Below are 19,160 nucleotides of genomic sequence, written 5' to 3'. Positions count from 1 at the left end.
TAAGACAGAAGAATAGAGGGTGGAGAGCAGAGGTCCAACGATTGATCTCTGAGGGACATCAACAGGGGTAGGAGTGGGACGAGGTTTGCGAGTTCCAAGAAATTTTAAAGGATCGATCTTCCAGGTATGAGTCGTTCTATGCAAGAGCAGATTTGTGAAACCCAGGTACCTGTAGAGTGAGGAGAGAGGAGTGGTCAACATTGTTGAAAGTGATAGAAAGGTCCAAAGGGATGAGTTTAGAGGAGAGCTTGGAGTAGTGAGCATTAGAGAAAATGTTGGAGACATGCATGAGAACAGTCTCGGTTGAGTGTTTAATGTGGAAACCAGATTGAAGTGGATCGACAAGGCCATTATTCTCAAGGTACTAAGTGATCTGATTGAAGACCCACCGCTCATGCACTTTAGAATAACGGGGAAGGAGAGAAACTGGTCAATAGCTTTCTGGGAAGTTTCTGTCAGCAGAGGGTTTCTTCAATAGCGGTAAAACAGTTGCAGATTTGGAGGAGGCAGCGAAGAGTCCAGCGGTGAGAGAGAGAGAGGTTAAATAGCCTGCAGAGATAAGAGCAAGTGATCTGCTCCTAGATGCAGTTAAGCCTATAATTGCACCATATATCTACCAATACCAAGAAAAAGCCTTTGACAGTTTGATGAGCAAAAGGGTCAATGGGCGCACAAGATGGATTGGCACTGCGAAGAACGGGTTTTGGTTAAAGAGGAGAGGCAGGGAAGAAGTAGTCTAGAGTAGAAGAGGTAGTGGAGAGGTGGTGGTCATAAGGACGATTGGGGAGGGAAAGGAGGGCTGTGAGAGTATCACACATTTTAGAGGGAAAGCAGTGAGTAAAGTCAGCAGAAAGGGAGGATGGATATTTGCTTGGGAGGTGTGAGCAAATATTGGGTTTGCAGGGTGATTGTGATGAGACTAGGTTTGTGAAGTAGGAGGCAATGACAAAGTCCATTGCAGAGGTTAGGGCAACAAGGGAATTTTTCTAAACTGGGCTAGGTAGGTGTCCATAGTTTGCGCCAGCGTCGTAGGTCACCATGCAAGTTTGGTTTGAGGGTCTGAATTTAAGAGGTGAGTTAAGGCTGGGGAAAGGGACAGTATGGTATGAATGTGCAAGCAAGATGCTATTGGTCAAATGAAGTCATAAGTGCTGTGACGAATCTCAGGATGTCGTCCCTGCTTCCATAGGGAGAGCCCTTTCACATGTGGCCAGGGAGGTGAGGCTGCTATCCGATAGTCCCAATGGAGGTGGTACTCAGCAGTAGGATCACATGTGGAGGGATCTCACCATAGAACCAGGGATGATTATTCAGCGAGAATGCAGTACATCCAGCAGATAGTAACCCCTTTCTCACCCACTTACCCTGTTCAGACCCCACCTACCCCCACACACTTCCATATGTCTCTGTAGGGTAGATGGTATTGCTGCTTCTAGAAGTACTGAGACGAGGAAGAGTAGGGTTGAATTAGGAATAGCACACTCAGAAACTGGGACTAAGAAGAACAGTAACAAATGTAAGGAAGGAATGGTATCAAACAGTAAGACAGACACGAGTGACCACAGTTCAAGCGTGTTTATTGAACTTCAATTGGAAAAACACCTATCTAATCCTAAATCTAAAGATGGGAGCAAGTTGCGACCATCAAATAATAATAACACAGTCCTAGTCGAGCCTGTAAAAATAAAAAGGGCCTATACTAATAAACCTGTTGCCAATCCTTACTTCTAAATACAAATAGTGTCGGAAACAATGTTATGCAAAAGAAAAGTGTTCAAGAAATGAGATGCCAAGATATTCAAGCTGTTGGCTTCCCTTCTCCATGTTTTCGGCTCAGGACAAGGTGGTACACTCGAGCTTAGCAAACTCTCTGGCAAGAGGATACAGTTCCATACTTCAACATCAGGCCCTTCTGTGCCAAACTCTTTGCCATTCAAAGTCTCTTACTTCAGAGGACCTGATGCAACACAACAAACATTAAAGTTCCTTTCTTTTTAGGATTTCACATACAACTTCTCGGGTGATTTACTGTTCACCCAGTCGTCCCCCTCCACCGGGTTCAGACCCACTTTGACACAAAATCTTCAATTGGTCTCCCTCGCTGGGCTCAGACAAAATATTTCACATATACAACTTCTCAGGTGATTTACTGTTCACCCCGGCTCCCCCTCCACTGATCTCAGACCCACTTTAACACAAAACCTTTGCTTGGTCTCCCTCTGCCGGGCTTGAACCGAATTTCTCTACTGGACAGAACGGATGGTGTAGATGGAACGGATGGAGTGGATTTTGCGGATGGTGCCGATGTTGTGGATGTGCAGATGTTGAAGACGGAGGCAACACCTGTTCACCATGATGTTGCCATATATCTGTATCCCCTATATATGCTGTCTACCTGTATCCCCATATATATCTGTATCCCATATATACCTGTATCCATCGTGTTGCTATATATCTGTATGTCGCTATGTACCTCCCCACTGTCCTGCTCATGGGCCTGGTCTCAGGCGCTTATACTGATAACCACTATATCACACCACTATGCCTACTCTACTATACATCATCATTCAACCATAACACAGCTGTACCCCTGTTCATTCGGCTGTGCTGTTCACATACGAACACGACTCCATGATCACCTCATCACCCTAATAAAACGCAGCTAGCTGAGCACATTCTGGCTACCTGTTTTCATATGCGTCCCTAAGGCCTAACGCAGCCAGATCCCAGTCTAGGTGTCCACCCACCAGACTGAACACATCCAACTGATTTCCTCAGCACCACACCCATCGCTAGGAAGCAGCTATCATCCAACAACTACACCAGCTGCACACATATCCAGTGCACCCACGCACCGTATGACTCTCTCTCTCTACTGACTTGAACTACTATTCCTGAGGGTGTTCAACCTACAAGCGCTTTGAGATCTTACCAATGATATATAAGGCGCTATACAAATGCCAATTAACATAACATAACTTCATCAAATTCAAAGACTTTCGACTCTGCGCAGGATTTTGCTTGACCTGTCGCAGGACCAGTTCGATTCACAATTACTCGTTCTCTTCTTGATGAAACAGTTTTTCTCACTTTCACTTTTTCCACTTGTCAGCTGGATACCTTACAGAGACCTTCGATTATGCACCCACGCAGTGCCAGACCAATCTATCAAAGGTATTGTTTCTTTCTTTTTAAAGTTCAGTCACTCATCAACAGTTCAACTTTACTTGTGTCTCTTATCACACTTGTTTTAACAATTTTCATTCCAGCGCTCGCCATACAATGTTGCTGCTTGCAACCTTGGTTTCAACACAGACCGGCCCTGTATCGGTCTCCCCAACTCACCGGCTGTGTTGATTCACTGATGCTGCTTTATTCTTGGAGCCAAGGACAGTACCACAGCAGCTGGCGCTTCTCCCCGCCTTGATTATTGACGAGGGATGGCCCCGGGTAGCTCCAACACACAGTGCAGTATTCTTCAGCCTGGTTTCCTGAGACGCTTTCTATTCTTGAGGTCTCTGGAATGTAATGGTTCCTTGTCAAAAAGGTCCATAGAACTTCCCTCCTTGCAATCCCCTTCTTTTTTGCTGTCTTTCCTCTCTCATTCAGATGCTGTCTCGAAACTGCTGTTTCCTCGTGTGCTCTGCCTCTCTCACATGCTCTCATGCTCTGCCTTTTATCCATGTAATGGAAGCCAGGTGTATGTGATGGTCAGTAATTTCCTGACCTCGCCTTACCATTGTATTGGGACACGTCAGGTATACTGCTCGGGCGTTAGTCTGTTTTCTCTTTTAGCGGGCTGTCCTCGAGAAAGTGTTTGTGTTGTAAAAGAGGTGCGGGAGGTAGAGTTCCTAAATATCCTACCTGGTATGATGGGGTCATGGTGTTAGAGGGAAGGGGATACAGCGTCTCACCATCTGGTATCCCACTCCCCGAAGACCCCTCACCCAGGTGATCCTCCTGCACTGGTCCCCTCCCAGGAACTGGATCGAAAAGCGATGGCTGTGACCTGGCCACCTGGATGACAGATCCCTGGGGACTAGTAGGTGAAACACCTTCTGGTTTATCACACAACCCAGAGTGAGGGCATCTTCACTGAGACGAGGAAGAAGCACAGAGTAATGCGGAACCAACGTGGTCAGACTAGACATTGTAAACTAATTGAATTAGACTGTATAATAAAAAGGGATGACAGACTTTGGTGGAGGAGCAGCCTTGTGGAGAGAAATGGGAGATTTGAAAGCAAGAAGAGACGAAAGGCAAGGAGAGCACGAACCAAGACACTTACCTGGAAGCAGAGGTAATTCTGTAAGGTCTACCATGGACGGAGTGACAGATGAGCAAAATCTCCAGGCGGCTAGCTGGTCCAGGACACTGATGTACATGCTCGAAGCGAGATGTGCAACCTAAAGACAGATGAATGCTGTGAAAGCACTGCAACTCCTGCAGAAGTGAGAAGGAGCCCGAGCAGGAAGCCGGAGAGACCAACATAGAACCGTAGAGTGCCAATAAGCAGCCTGTGAAGTTCTGGGTGGCCAGGAATGGTTGGTGGGACCCCAAAGTGCGTATGACTAGCAGAGAAAGGGTCTAGGGCCCCCAGCACATAACGAGCAGCCTCCTTAGCCTTCCTCCTCGTCGCAGTAGTTGGGAAAGGAGATTCTCAGATACTACAAGCCAAAAGAACACAGAAATAAGGGTCTGGGACCCACAGCTAAAGAGTGAACCGTGGAGCATATATGTCCAAAGGAAAATAAAGCCTGAGAAAGGGCTGTAGAATGGAGACATTCCACCATCATTCTTTGCACTTTCTGAGAAGCCTGAGAAAGGCCAGAGGAAGGGAGACAATCCCCCACCATTTTTTGCACTTTCTGAGAACCCTGAGAAAGACCAGGGGAAGAGAGACATTCCAAGTTTGTTGAACTGTCTGAAAAGCCTGAGCAAGGCCAGTGAGAGGGAAGACATTGCCCCACAGAGTCTTGAACTACTGACCATCAGAGACTTGAGCTATCAAAACCTGAGAAAGGTTAGGGGGAGGGAGACCTCCCCCTGACATCATGAATTGGGGTCAGAGGGGAAGGAGTCATCACCTTGGTCAGGAAGATTGAAGAAAGCCAATTCCCAAGGAATCCATAGTGTAAACAGCTGATGAACATGAAACTTTATGCTGCTTCAGTATGAGACTGTAACCCGAGGGAGAGAGGGATAGGACTAAAATATTCATGCTAATATAGATGGTATGTGGTCTAGGGGTATTAATTGGGCATGGGGGATGTGGTGGGGAGCCTCCAGAGTGACTCCCCTGCATTTATTTGCAAGTAGTGTGAACATTCGGAAAAAGAAATGCAACATTTTTTCGGCATTCGCAGTAAAAAAAAGAGCAGTGATCAAATAGATCTGGAAGAGATAGATGCCCTCAATGTATATTCTCAGTTTAGACCTATTGAAACTCCCCCAGTTATTTAGGTTCTTTCGTAGTGTAAGGGAAGGAAATAGGATTTTGACACAGGACGGGGCACTCTTTTCTTTAGACATCCTGAAGACGCCAGAACACTTTTTAGTTGAGGCAGGGAAACCCTTCTTAAAAATAGGGCAAGATAGATTCTCTTTTCTTTTCCTTTTATTACAATAAAAGTCTTGGACAATTACCATGCCACAATTGTGTCAGACTTGTACGTCTGCGCCCTTACAGTGCATAATGAAACTCAGAGAAAGCATGGACAATCAAAGAGGCATGAATAGGGGAAAGAGAGAGGAGATCCTCACATCATCAAGGTGGGGCAAGAGAGTCTGCATGAATTTCCTCTTAGTCATTGGAGAGGGGAGATTAGGAGTAGAAAGTGGAGGGACTGAGATACTATCACTAAACACATCTGCATAAGCGGGTGGGGGATGTTAATTTATTCAGCATTTGTAATTGTGTTGCGTTGAAAATACAATTTTGAAATTAAAAAAATCCCCAGCATGACATTGGGGATGTCAATAGGAAGTGACTGAAGGAGAAGGGTCAGACCAGGGATGGATGAGTTAAAGAGGAGCAGGGGGTTGCTAGCGAGGCAGGACAGGGAGAGGAGTAGGAGAAAGGAGTTGAATAGTGGCATATTCAAAAGTAGAGTTGATGTTAGACTGCGGTAGAAGGGCTATGTTGAGGGGCGTCTTGATAAGCCACCCTACACAGATGCCCTTCCCAACAGGTCGGGAAGTGGGAGAAGTTAGCGGAGTCAAGGTGGAGAGCTGCTATTATAGCAAAGCCATGAGAGGGAGATCCAGGTTTCTCTGATAACAAGAAGTGAAACATGAGATTTATAAAAGTGAAAGTGGCCAGTGATGTAGGAAGACTTGTTGCAGAGGGATTCTGCATTCCAGAGGTCAAGTGAAAGAGGGATAAGAGGTGGGGCCAGGAGCATGTGTTGTGCGGTAGGTGATAGGGATAGATGAGGTTGGAGATCTTGGGAGCACAGGAGTGTCTTATCTGAGGGGTGCGGTGCAGGGGAGAAGGAGAAAGATATGGAGGCCAGATAGTGATGCTGAAGTTACACCAATTTTAGACTGTAAACTGTGAAAGAGCAGGCAAGAAGAGTGAGAATGTGAAATGGAGTACAGTCAAGATGCATGAAGGGTAGAAGAAATGGGCAAGTGAAGACAATGAAGAAAGGGTGAAGCCAAAGAGAGTTAGGGGGTTGATGGTTGAGCAGAAAGGGAAGGGGTAGATGGTTGGCTGAGAAGAAGCATGTGTAAGTTCTAACTTGGGCTAGGATAGGGATATGGGTAACCAAATGACAGTTAACAGGCCCAAAACATTAATGTTCCTTGGTGCTGTGAGGTAACCGGAGCACTGCAGTGAATAGATAGTCAATAGTTGGAAGGATCCCATTGTCTGGAAGCAGAAATCAGATGAACGATGAGCTTGGCGAAGTCCTGTTTTGAGCAAGGGTTCTGGCCCAAGGCCCTTTCCAGCCCCAACATGTTAACAGCCCTTTGCTCCTTTTGGCCCTTTGTGGCAGACGCTCAGGCTTCAAGCCTAGGGAAAAATCAAAAAGGGAAGCAGTATGTCACATGCCCCTCTGGGACTACAGCATCCATCTGCCCGTTATGCTCAGTGGCGAGCGATCATTAAAGTTCAAACAATGTGGGCAACGGCGGGTTGCAGATCATTCGTATAAAAGGTGTTGCCAGTAGTTCCAAGTAATGTAGGATATTGTTCTTTCTGGCATTTGTTTGTTGTAATGTTTCCATATGACGTAATCAGAGAATTTATTTTGTGGGGAAATCCATGGCTACCGAGGTAAGTAAAGTTTTCAAAGCACAGCACACAACTGCAGTGTAGGGAGAATGTGTGAATTGTGAGTTGCAGAGCGTCTGCCTGCACATCTTGTAACCTGTGATGTAGCATTATTAATGTCTTTAAATGTTATTAAAGAGGTTGATGTGTATTTTTGAATCTCTCCATTGGGTGTGACAATTTAGTTTTTTGGAGGCATTGGGACAAAGTACTTGATCTTTGGTTGTTTTGACCAAAACACACACTGTTTGCAGACATCTTAGCATTTCCAAAGGTAGCTTGGAGCAAAAGTTGTAGCTTGTTTTAGCAATCCATAAACTACTCGGCAATAGGTAAATTGTTAACATTAAAAAGTGACTGCTTTTATTTGATAATATAACCCGTGAAAGTATTGAGATATTATGTTATAATGCTTTTATTCTTCACCAGTCACCACTGCTGTGGACTTACAGCACAAGTGCCTTATGTGTCCGATTGTGGGATTCAGTCACTTCTCCACAGAGGGAAGCCTTTTTCCTTATGATGCTAGGGTGGTGAGCCTGCTAGCTAGAGGTGGCTGTAAACGGTACCTCACAGGGAGAGACTCCCCTCTTGGAGATGAGGATTCCAGTTCTGTAGAAGAACTCCCGCAAGCCCTATCTCTTAAAGCACCAGTAACATCAGGGCTTATAAAGAAACCAGCAGAGCAAGTCACTGTTTGTTATGGTGCCATAAGATCGAAGATTCAACCTACAGAAATATCTAGTAAAACTACTGTGAAGAAGAATGAGTGAGTAATACTGATCACTCAGTGGTTAGAAACCAGCAACACTGTGACTGTGAAGAAAAAGAATGTGCAAATAATCGTGATCACTTAGGGGTTAGAAACCAGTAATATTGTGACAAGGAGGAATGAGCGAGTAATGGAGAGTGCTCAACTAGAAGAGACAAAGGACTATAATCTTCTGCTGGGGAGGACCCAAAAAGGTATCATAGAAAGGAAATAAGCACCATTCTCAGAGAGAAATGAAACCTGGGAGGGTGTGGATGAGTGAGAGAGAATGATAGGAACCAATTGATCAAACGAAAAGCTGATCATGAAATGAATGAGGGAAGTTAAGAAATCTCATGGTATCAAGTAATGGCGCGTTAGAGTACCTAGGGAGGACTAGAACTAGTTTAAGCATGGTAGTAGGATGGACCTGAGATGTGCTCGAGAATTTCTTGAAGTGTGGGAATCTGAATTGAGAGGTAGAAGTTTTTGGACACTCCCTGCAAACCACAGGGATAGAATCTGGGATGACAAGAATCTGGGATGACCAGAATCTGGGATGACCTGTGCAGCTGTCAGACGTGACCGAGCCAAGGATTGGCTGTGTAAAGAAGATACATGTGGGGAAACTGCAGTGGGAGCGGGGGAATATGGACAAGGAAATGATTACATTATTAAAGTGGCAAAGTCACTATATGACACCGACTGCTTTTATTGTTCAAAAGGTATTATTTGCTGTCATTTTGTACTTGAACTTAATATGAGGGGCCCTCAAACTATAACCTATGTGTTATTACATAAAATATCACTTTTACAAATTAGCAGTATTACAATCAAAAACTTAGATGAGTTAGAAACAGGTGAGAAATGACTAGGAGCACATAGAATGCAGAGTCCAATTGCCAAACTCACAGACATTGAAGAAAGTCTGGAATTGCAAATATTTAGGTTCTGTTCTCCTTTTGGCTAAAGGCAAAGTGTTTAAAAATGTGGAAGTCACTCGACTGGGAATGAACATGGCCAGATAACCTGTTCTGTGGGATGATTTCAACTCCGGACGATCTACAACCACGTTTTATGTCACTGTACGTTTGACAAAGGAGAAATACAATTTGCATATCAGTCTGGTCCTTCCCGCAAGGACAATGCAGCACCGAAATGCTAGGCAATTCTCCTAAAAGCAAGAATACCAACAGCAACCCCAGACCTTATTGAGCATTATAAGAGAGTTGAAGCTGTGCCTCCTTGAGTGCAGTGAGCAAGGGGTCCATGTCTGGATTACCCCTAGTAACTAATGCTTAAACCACAGTCCATCGACTGAGAATGAAAAGGGCCAAATATCCTGCTCTATGGGATGGTTGAAAGTGAATATTTCTCCTCTGTGAAAGGCACAGTGAGCTTCAGTTTTTCATGAAGATATTGGGGGCAACAAAGACCGAGCCCTCGCTTAAATATAGGAAGTACATGTTGAAGCTTTAGACACTGGCACTATTGCTTAGTTACACAGATCATGCAAGCTAAAGCCTCAAACATTCCACCTCTCTCTAGGCAGAGGTTCTATGTTCATTCATCGCCTGTTTTATTTTTCGCTACACTTTTTGCCAAAAATGTTTTGCTGAATTAATTATTTTTTTTATTTTGGGGTTCCCCCAAACCTCCTCCCCTATTATATATTTCCTATATACCAAAAAAAGGTAGCAGGCGCCCCTCTCTCGAAAGAACAAGGCATGATAACCTGTTCAGTGGTTATTAACCACATTGAGAGTTCGCAACCATTGCTTTTTGCTCACTGTACCTTCACAGATGGGAAATATCCATTTGCATATCAGTCTTTGTCCCGCCCACAAGGGCAGTCAAGCACCGAAATGCTATGGCAATTCCTCTCTGAACAAGAGTACCATCAGCAACCCCATACACGTGTTTCAGCCTTGTTGAGCATCATCGGTGAGGTGAAGCTGAGCCTCTCTAAGCACAGTGAGCAGGGAGTCCACGTCTGGTTGCCCCCAGGTAACCTAGGGTGACCAACCCCAAGTCCCTTTCAAAAATACAAAAAAAGGTAGCAGGCGCCCCTCTCTCGAAAGAACAAGGCATGATAACCTGTTCAGTGGTTATTAACCACACTGAGAGTTCGCAGCCATTGCTTTTACCACCCTACTCCTTATATGCCCTATCCCATATTTTTCGATGTTTTTTTTTTGACAAAACATTTTTGGCAAAAAGTGTTGCTGGATAAAACGGGTGATGAATTAATGTTGTCCCCCGGCAGAATACCCTGCTATACACATTTTCCCTGCTCTGCATCTTCCAAGTGTTAACATACCCCTATTTCTGTGCCTAAATGATCACTGTCAGATCAGTATGAATTATAGTGATCTAAATGTAAAAACATTCAATAGGTTTAATTGTTCTAAAACATAACTATCTTAAGTAGGTACGTTTACCCCCCACATTAAACCTCATTATATTCTTCCAAGGTATAGGGTATTTGCTGTCAAACAGAATACATATTGTATGCTGCCCAAAGAAGTGGTCTGTTCCACAAATTATTCCATGCATATAGTAAATGACGGTAATTTCTATGCACTATTTTACAATTAATATACTATTTATAACATTTTTAAAGTGTACCCTAACACCAAGAATGATGGTGTGCTGTACAAAAATAAAAATGAAGCAAGGATTATTCATCGATCATAAGAAAAAATGAGGCCGAAAAAATAGAATGCAAACTTTTTTTTAATTAAAGTGAATTTGTTTAAATAAACCTTACACTGTTAAAAAAACATAAAAAGTCAAGTCTTTACACAGTATTTACAGATAAGACAAAAATTAGACCATCGTTAACTATAGGTTAAATCAAATTGCATCTATTTTAGAATGCACAAGTTCATTGTTTAAAATATATATTACAGCAATTGTGAGTGAACGTTCATGTCCCTCTGATAGAGGAAACCAGAAATTATCAGTATATATCCGAACAGTGCTATATACATATTTCTCCCCTGACATCATAAGGTGCTTAGAGATGCACATTTTACCAATAAATGGTATAGAGACTCGATAGACTGATGAGCAGTCAGGTGGGGAGGTTTTATGACTTCCTATAGTCGTAATTTCCCCCATCGGGAGCAAACTGAGGAAACAACGAAGGAGCTGGGTTCAACAAAGTGCATTTGGCGATTGGTTAAGAACAAGACTAAAACATAGGGTCAAAACGGTGCTTGCTATGGGGTATATTGACATTTTGAATAGATAACAATTATTGGACTCTGCTGCGTATATCATAGGCAGGGGGAGGAGGTGCACACAATTGCCTCAAAAATCTAAGGAGGGCAACCAATCGTGATACAAATGCGTTGGTTAACAAATTACTTGTAGGAGAATATACTGTTCAAAAGAGTTGTCCAGATCAATATCATATAGTGACTCAAATGAGTTTAATCAGTGTTGTTTCCCAAACAGTTTAAAAAAGTGGAACAGACAGCCAACGCGCGTTTTCAAGGCAGGATACCAACAATACAGTTCATTCGTTTGGGAACTATACCATGGCCGAGTGGCAGAATCTGTTGGAGGGTAAGCTAGAACATGTATTCGTGCAGCAGTTTATGTGGGAATCTTATTCAGTATTATATATTCCATTGCGAGTGCGGAAATGAAGCTTCACTATCCTTCTATAACAAATTATATTTATAAAATCATGCCATTACAGGTAGAAATGGCGAGTGTCGTGGCTATTGGCAATTATGCAAATGCAAAGGCAAGGCCACAAGATTTGCCTTAAATAATTCACAGAAGGAGCCGAGGTTGGGGACACATCTAATATTTAAGTGAAGGTAGTTGCACAGGCAAGGGGCAGCAGGGACAAAAGCCCAATTGGAAAGAGAGGGAAGACTACATTAAAGAATATCCTCTCTAGACCGATTTTATTGTAGGTGGTCCCAGAGCCACCTGCTATCTGAAGTTTCTCTATTAAATACACTGGTTGTTACAGGGTACATGTTATATACACTGCCTAGTTGGGGAACGTGAGAGTGAGACATGTGAGTGCAACTCCAGTGGTTCTGTGCAGTTCTAGCACCTTGAAGCGGATCTTGTGATAAATGGAATTACCAATAAAGATCTCAGGCCAAATAACCGGACAGACACAAAGAAGATGGCAAAGTACGACTTTATTCACAATTTAATAAAACAGGGTACACCGACAGACATCGGACTGCTGCTTGCACCCTCTAAGAAAGGCATGGTATCAAAGTAAGATGGACACAAGTGATCACAGTTCAAGGGTGTTTATTAAACTGTAAAATGGGTGAGATAATCACCTAAGCTAAACCTAAATCTATGATGGGAGCAAGCTACTACCACAGGTTCTCCCCTGTTCCTCCAAGACTATCAAGGGCCACATTGACACCCTGGCTCCTGCTCTGGCTGACTTCTGCAACCATTCCTTCGCCACTGGAGTCTTACCTTCCCCCCTGAAGCACTCCCTTGTGCACCCTCTTCTTAAGAAACCCTCAGCCGACGACTCCTGCCCGGCTAACTACCGCCCGATCTCCATCACTCCTTTCCTGGGCAAACTCCTGGAAAAGCTGCCCATCTCCCAGCTTTATCTTCACACTGAATCTTTTGGTTGTCTCCATGACCATCAGTCTGGCTTCAGAGCTGCCAGAAGCACGGACACTGCTCTCCTGAACATCTGTGAAGACCTGCTCTGAAACCTCAATTCCAATAACCCCCTGTGTCCTCATCTTACTTGATCTCTCTTCTGCCTTTGACATGGTCAACCATGCCATCCTGCTTAACCATCTACGTGATAACCTGGGTATCAATGATCAGGCCCTGGCTTGACGGACCTCTTTCCTCTCTGATTGACCCTCCCAGGTCCAACTTGGGCCCTTCCTCTTCTCTATCTCTCTCTCTACCTGTGGTGTTCCCCTTGGGTCTAACCTCTCTCCCTTGCTGTTCAACCAATACTTGGCACTTCTCGACCCCACTTTGCCGCTCTATGCCCCAACTTGCAGTGCTAGGCGGTTGACACTCGGCTCATTTTCAGGCTCTTTTCTGCCACCTCTTCTCCTTCTCTCATTTCTGGCTGTCTGCTATCCAGGAGTGGTGTGCTGCCAATGATCGCTGCCTTAATGCCAGCAAGACTGAGATTCTCCTCATCGGCACACCTGCTCCCTCCTTTCCTGTCACTCTCTGGCAGTCCTCTCTTGGCCTTCTTCCTGCTCCCACCTGTGAGGCTAAAAACCTCGGGGTCATCTTTGATTCCACACTCTCTTTCTCTCCTCGCATCTCCGACTTCTCTAAGAAGTCACACTACCAGCTGCACCTCCTCAGACGTATTCTTCCTTTCCTCTCCTCCCCCCAGAAGCTCACTGTCTCCAGAGCTCTGGTTCTCTCTAGGCTGGACTACTGCAGCAGCCTCTTTCTAAATCTGCCTGCCTCTACTCTTTGCCGTCTGCAACTCATCCAAAACAGGACTGCAAGACTTGTCCTTGGCCTCAAACCCAGGGATCTCATCTCTCCAGGACTGAAATCCCTGCACTGGCTTCCAGTGGCTGCGAGGATTACGTTCAAAACCCTGTGTATTGTCCACAAGGCCTTCTGGTGCCTCTATACCTTCAACCCTCTCTTTGTAAATATCTTCCTTCTCGAGCTCTTCGCTAATCCTCCTCCAACTCCATCAGGATCAGTCGCTTCTCCAAGCAATTAGTTGGTGGTAGATCTCTTTCTTCGGCTGGGGACTCCCTCTGGAACAGCCTGCATGCCTCTCTGAAACTTGACGAGAACCATCTCCGGTTCCGGAAGCACCTCTAGACCTTCCTCTTTGCTTCTGCTTTCTCTCTTCCTCTCCCCTGCTGAACTCCTAGCTGAAACCAAAACTGCACTGGTCACCTGGCTACCCTCTGATCTTGGGCCCACGTCTCCTCCCCGCCTGTTGCTCTCCTGCACTGCCCCCCTGGCAACCCTTGCACTTGGGGACTGTTTTCTGTATCCCTACAGTCACCGACCAGCACGTATTTGTATTTGTATTCATTTGTAAAGCGTGCCAGGCCCACAGGCATCAGGATGCATAATCTTGTAGAACAAAGTTACAGTTGCATATAATAACGAAAGAACTGGGCTCAACTATGTACATGGGCATTTAGATATGAACCAGTTACAGATTATGACATCATAAATTAAATACAGGGCATAAACAGAGACAATAATGCAATAAGATCTCTAACTCAAAATTAAGGATAGCCAGCCTAGTCATACAGGCTGAATCAAATGTTTTGTACGAAGAGCCATGATTTGGTTTTATTCTTGAAAGATTGGAAGGAAGGCTCAGTTCTAATGGCATTCGGGAGGGAGTTCCAAAGCTTGGTGTCCAGGACAGGGAAACTCACCCCCCGGCTTTTTGTCGTTTAAATCTAGGCAGGGATAGGCTGTGTACTTGGGCCACTCTCAGGGGGCGGGCAGAGGTATGGAGGGTAAGGCGGTTGGATAGGTAGGAAGGGGCCTTGTTGGCCAAACACTTGTGCGTCAGGGCAAGAGTTTCCAGAGAAATTCTATGCTTGATTGGAAGCCAATGTAGATCGGATCTGAAGTCGGAGATATGTTGGTTTCTAGGAATATTTAGTGCCGCTCTAATGGCATTGTTTTGTGTGATTTGTATGTTGTTAATGTTGGACTGACTAGTGCCAAGATAGAGGGCGCTACAATAGTCTAGCTTAGATATAATGAGAGTTCTAGCCAAAGTGATACAATTTGGAGTGGTCAGGAAAGGTCTACAGGCAGAGATAAGTTTGTGGGCCGAGGCTGACCTCACTGCATTGGTTTGTCTGGTCAGGGATAGAGTGGAATCAAGATAGATACCTAATGTTTTTGTGTCCTTGGAGACCTTTATGACGTTGCCGTCAATGATGAAAGACTTAAAGGAGTGGTCTAGTTTATTGAGGCGTTGAGTAGTGCCTAATATGAGTAGCTCCGTCTTTTCGTCATTCAGGCAAAGCTCATGTTGGCCCACCCAGGCCTGAATGACCAGGTATACGTCATTCAGAGATTTGCAGGGTAATTCATAGAATTCAGCGCACAAGTTGGGCACGCGGCTGGCGCACAGTGTGCGCGTGCGACTTTCTGTGCCAGCCGCGTGCGCTAAAATCCAAATCCACGGACAGCGTATTCATGGATTTTAGCTTCCAAAACCAGCCGTGGTGCAGAGTGGTGCAGTGACCCTGCAGCAGCGCCAGTTACGCCCCCAACCCCTCCCCGTGCACCATGCGCACAAATCCCGTAAGTGGCTCACAGGCCCGCAACCACAAAAACGCCTGTAAAACTCCCCGCGCACCCCTCCGGATACACGTACCCCGCTGCACGGGGAGTCTCACACGCGATTGGGGCGGGGTACGTGTATTTCGTGGGTGCGCTGGAAGTTTCACACGCGATTGGAGCGGGGTACGTGTATAACGGGTTCGTGGGAAGTTTCACACGCGATTGGAGCGGTGTACGTGTATTTCGGGGGTGTGCGGGAAGTTTCACACACGATAGGCCATGTGCGAGTGGGGTACGTGCATTACTGGGGTGTGCAGGAACTTTCACACGCGATGGGCCCTGTGCCAGTGGGGTATGTGTATTTCAGGGGATCGCGGGAAGTTTAACACGCGATTGGAGCGGGCTATGTGTATTTCGTGGGTGCGCGGGAAGTTTCACACGCAATTGGAGCGGGGTACGTGTATAACTGGGGTTCGCGGGAAGTTTCACACGCGATTGGAGTGGGGTATGTGTATAACTGGGTTTGCGGGAAGTTTCACACGCAATAGGCCATGTGCGAGTGGGGTACGTGTATTACTGGGGTGCGCGGGAACTTTCACATGCGATTGGAGCAGGGCACGTGTATTTCGGGGTGCGTGGGAACTTTCACATGCGATAGGCCCTGTGCGAGTGAGGTACGTGTATTACTGGGGTGCACGGGAAGTTTCACACGCGATTGGCCCAGTGCGAGCAGGGTACGTGTATTACGAGGGTGCGTGGGAAGTTTCACACGCAATTGGCCCAGTGCGAGCGGGGTACGTGTATTTCGTGGGTGCGTGGGATGTTTCACACGTGAATTAGCACTGTAGGTCCTCCCAGGTGTCCCCTCTACTCCCTCCACGGCACCTGCAGGCAGCCCACACCACAGGGGAATACTCTGCACCCCTGGTCATGTGCCGCAGCCAGTCCATCCACCATGGGCATGCCCCCCAGCCAGGCCACATGTCACCTTGCACTAGTGATCACCAACTCATGTCCCCCAGCACTCCCACCCCCCAGCAGTCAGGGGAACCTGCCAGCAGGCCCCCACTCATGTCCCCCAGAACCCCCACCCCCCAGCAGTCAGGGGCACCTGCCAGCAGGCCCCCACTCATGTCCCCCTGCACCTGTGGAGCGATGGTATCCCAGTCGGGAGTCTTCGGTTCCAGCAGGGGTGGTCGCAGCAACTGCACCCCTGGCTGACGTGCAGGCAGCAAATATCAGTGCACGTGGGCAGCAGGCAGTCAGGCAGCAGCAGATGGCAGGTGGGAGCGTGCTCAGGGCTCTGGGGTACAGTAATTCTGCCTTCTGGGCAGGGGCGTGGTCTTCCGTGTGTTGTTGCGTGGCCAGCTTGATACGGAGTGCTTTGGCACGTGAAAATCTTGCACGTCAGCGTGTAATTCGAGGAAAGGCCCTTCACGCGTAAGCGCGTCAGCACATGTACGCGGTTTCATTGGACCAAAGGCCCTTTGCGCGTAAGCGCTTCTGTGATGTGACTCGTGCAGGCGTTTCCCTCGTGACGTGGGCATAGTGGTTCAGCACGCATGAAAAAACTGCACGTCCGCGTGTGAATGCGTGTAATCCGAGGAAAGGGCCTTAGCGTGTGCACACGTGAGTGACGCTGTACTTGTGGGCTGCTTTAAAAGATACGTGTAGGACACCATTCCCTTGTACATGCTTTTCGTGGAGAGCGAGTTGGTGAATTCTGTACTTCTTGTCAGTTCACATGCGATTACTTCACAGCGTTTCAAGTTCGTACTCCCTGTTACCTCTGACAGCGTTCATTTTTTTTTTTTGGGCCTGTTTCCTCAAACACCGTACACTTCTTCTTTTGTCCTATCTCCTCGGACAGCGTACAATTCTTCTTTTGGCGGGGGTGTTGCCTACGCGCACACGCGCGTTTTTTTCACGTTATTTTTCCAGGCAGACGGTGAGTCGCGCACGCATTTACCAACTGTGCTTGGCCCATGTGTCGCGTACCCCTTCAGAGGTCATTGTAGGCTGCGTGTAACACGCGTACGCTTGTTTTTGTGTTTCTGGGTGCCACAGCGTAGTGCAGGTTAATTTTTCCACGCACGTGGTCTACGAGGGGTTGCGTGCATGTTACTTTTTATTTTTGGGGTTCCTGTGCGTTGTGTGACCTGTCATCTTCCCCCAGGGGTCACAGACAGCCTTGCTAGAGCACTAGGGTACGAATTCCATCTAGTACCCTACCCCTTTCACCCCCAATTGCCCAGGACAATTGTTTACTGCAACTCCCATACGCACAACAACATCAGTGCCATGGTTGGGAGGCGACCAAGCGGTAAGGGAGGCAAAGGTGGCCGACCTCCAAAATGTGGGCGTGGTGGGCGCGGTAGGGGACGTGGTGAGGATTTGCAGGGTGCCCCTAGACCCCCATGTGTGGAGGACCAATCAGGGACACCCATGCTCCCTCCCCCCCTGGTTGAGGGAAACGGGGCTGACACCATCCCAGCTCAGCCCTTTTTGGACCAGCCCATTGTGGCACCTGACCCGGCACAGGATGACTCCCAGGCTGACTTCCAGGTCAGCAAGTCTAAGCCACGTGTGCCGGTGCAGGTTGGTGTCACCAGGCCACGTGGATCTGGGGCAGCGATGTCATCTGCTGCCCCAAGTAGGCACGGGGGGATGCTGCAGGGGCAGCTGCAGCTCTATCCACCCCAGCTCTGAGTCTCCCAACCGGGGCAGTGTCGGTCCTGGTCCATCAAACTGACGTTGCCCCTGCCAAAATCACACTTCAGCCAATGCCTGCACCAAGACCTATGGTCATTGTGCCTTCGCACACTCCCGGTACCCAGTCCACCTGCGCTTCTGCCCCTACTGACCAGAGCGGCGCAAGCCACTCAGGCTCTGCTCCACCTTTGAAAAAGAGGAAGAAGGGTGCTGTGGCACTACAGGCTGAGACCCCAGACATGGCTACACAGTCTGGCACGTCAAGGAAGCCTAGCTTTAATGACCCCGAAATTGATGCACTTGTGACCTATGTGTCGGCACATAGCCGCAAAATGGTGGTGACTGCAGGGTGCAAGACCACACCTGTTCAACATAGGGCACACTGGCAGACCATCGCGGACAGCATAAGTGCCCTTGGATTTGGAAGGCGCACAGCTGATGATTGCTACAAGCGGTGGAATGACCTGAAACGCAGAGAAAAGAACAAGCTGGCCTCAAATCATGCCGCTACTCTGGTGACTGGCGGTGGGTCTCCACCAGAGGACAACGAACTCACTGAACATTAGTCTGTTGCTGGGACCTTTGTCACAGAGGAACAGATCCAAGGCGTGGGAGAGCTACCTGATTACGAGGCATTGTCCGGTGAGTGCCCATGCATGTGTGTGTAATCCAAGTGTATGTTGTTAGGGTGATGGGTTCTGATTGAGTGCCAGGTGAGGGTGTGTACTCCTGAATGTAATGGGTCACCCATGTGCTTCCTCCAATCCATTCATGTGCCTCTGATTTGGGTATGACAGTATCCCTTCTGCACACAGTAGCCAATTAGCCCCACATTACTGCTGTTGCACTTGAACTATCATCTTGCAACAACATTATTCTGATTTTTTCTGTGTTCATTCAGGCTGATTGTTTACACATGCTTTTTTCATCCCTAATGCCACATATGTGACATGCTTCTGTCATTGTTTACACCCCACATTGTGCCACTTTAGTTACCTGGTTATGTGAATGTTTAAACCATTCAGGGCGAGGGAGTATTGGCCTGCTGAAATTATTTTCTAGGGCCTGTTTGCATGTGGAACATGATAGTTGTTTCCTGTAATGTTGAAGTGACCAACCATTGATGTGTACATCTACCTACAATCACTGTCTAATTGTACA

This window comes from Ambystoma mexicanum, chromosome 3p (genome assembly GCF_040938575.1).
Source record: "Ambystoma mexicanum isolate Mex_15411 chromosome 3p, UKY_AmexF1_1, whole genome shotgun sequence".
Taxonomy (NCBI): domain Eukaryota; kingdom Metazoa; phylum Chordata; class Amphibia; order Caudata; family Ambystomatidae; genus Ambystoma; species Ambystoma mexicanum.
The sequence above is the reverse complement of the archived record's forward strand: the minus strand, read 5'-3'. Positions refer to the sequence as shown.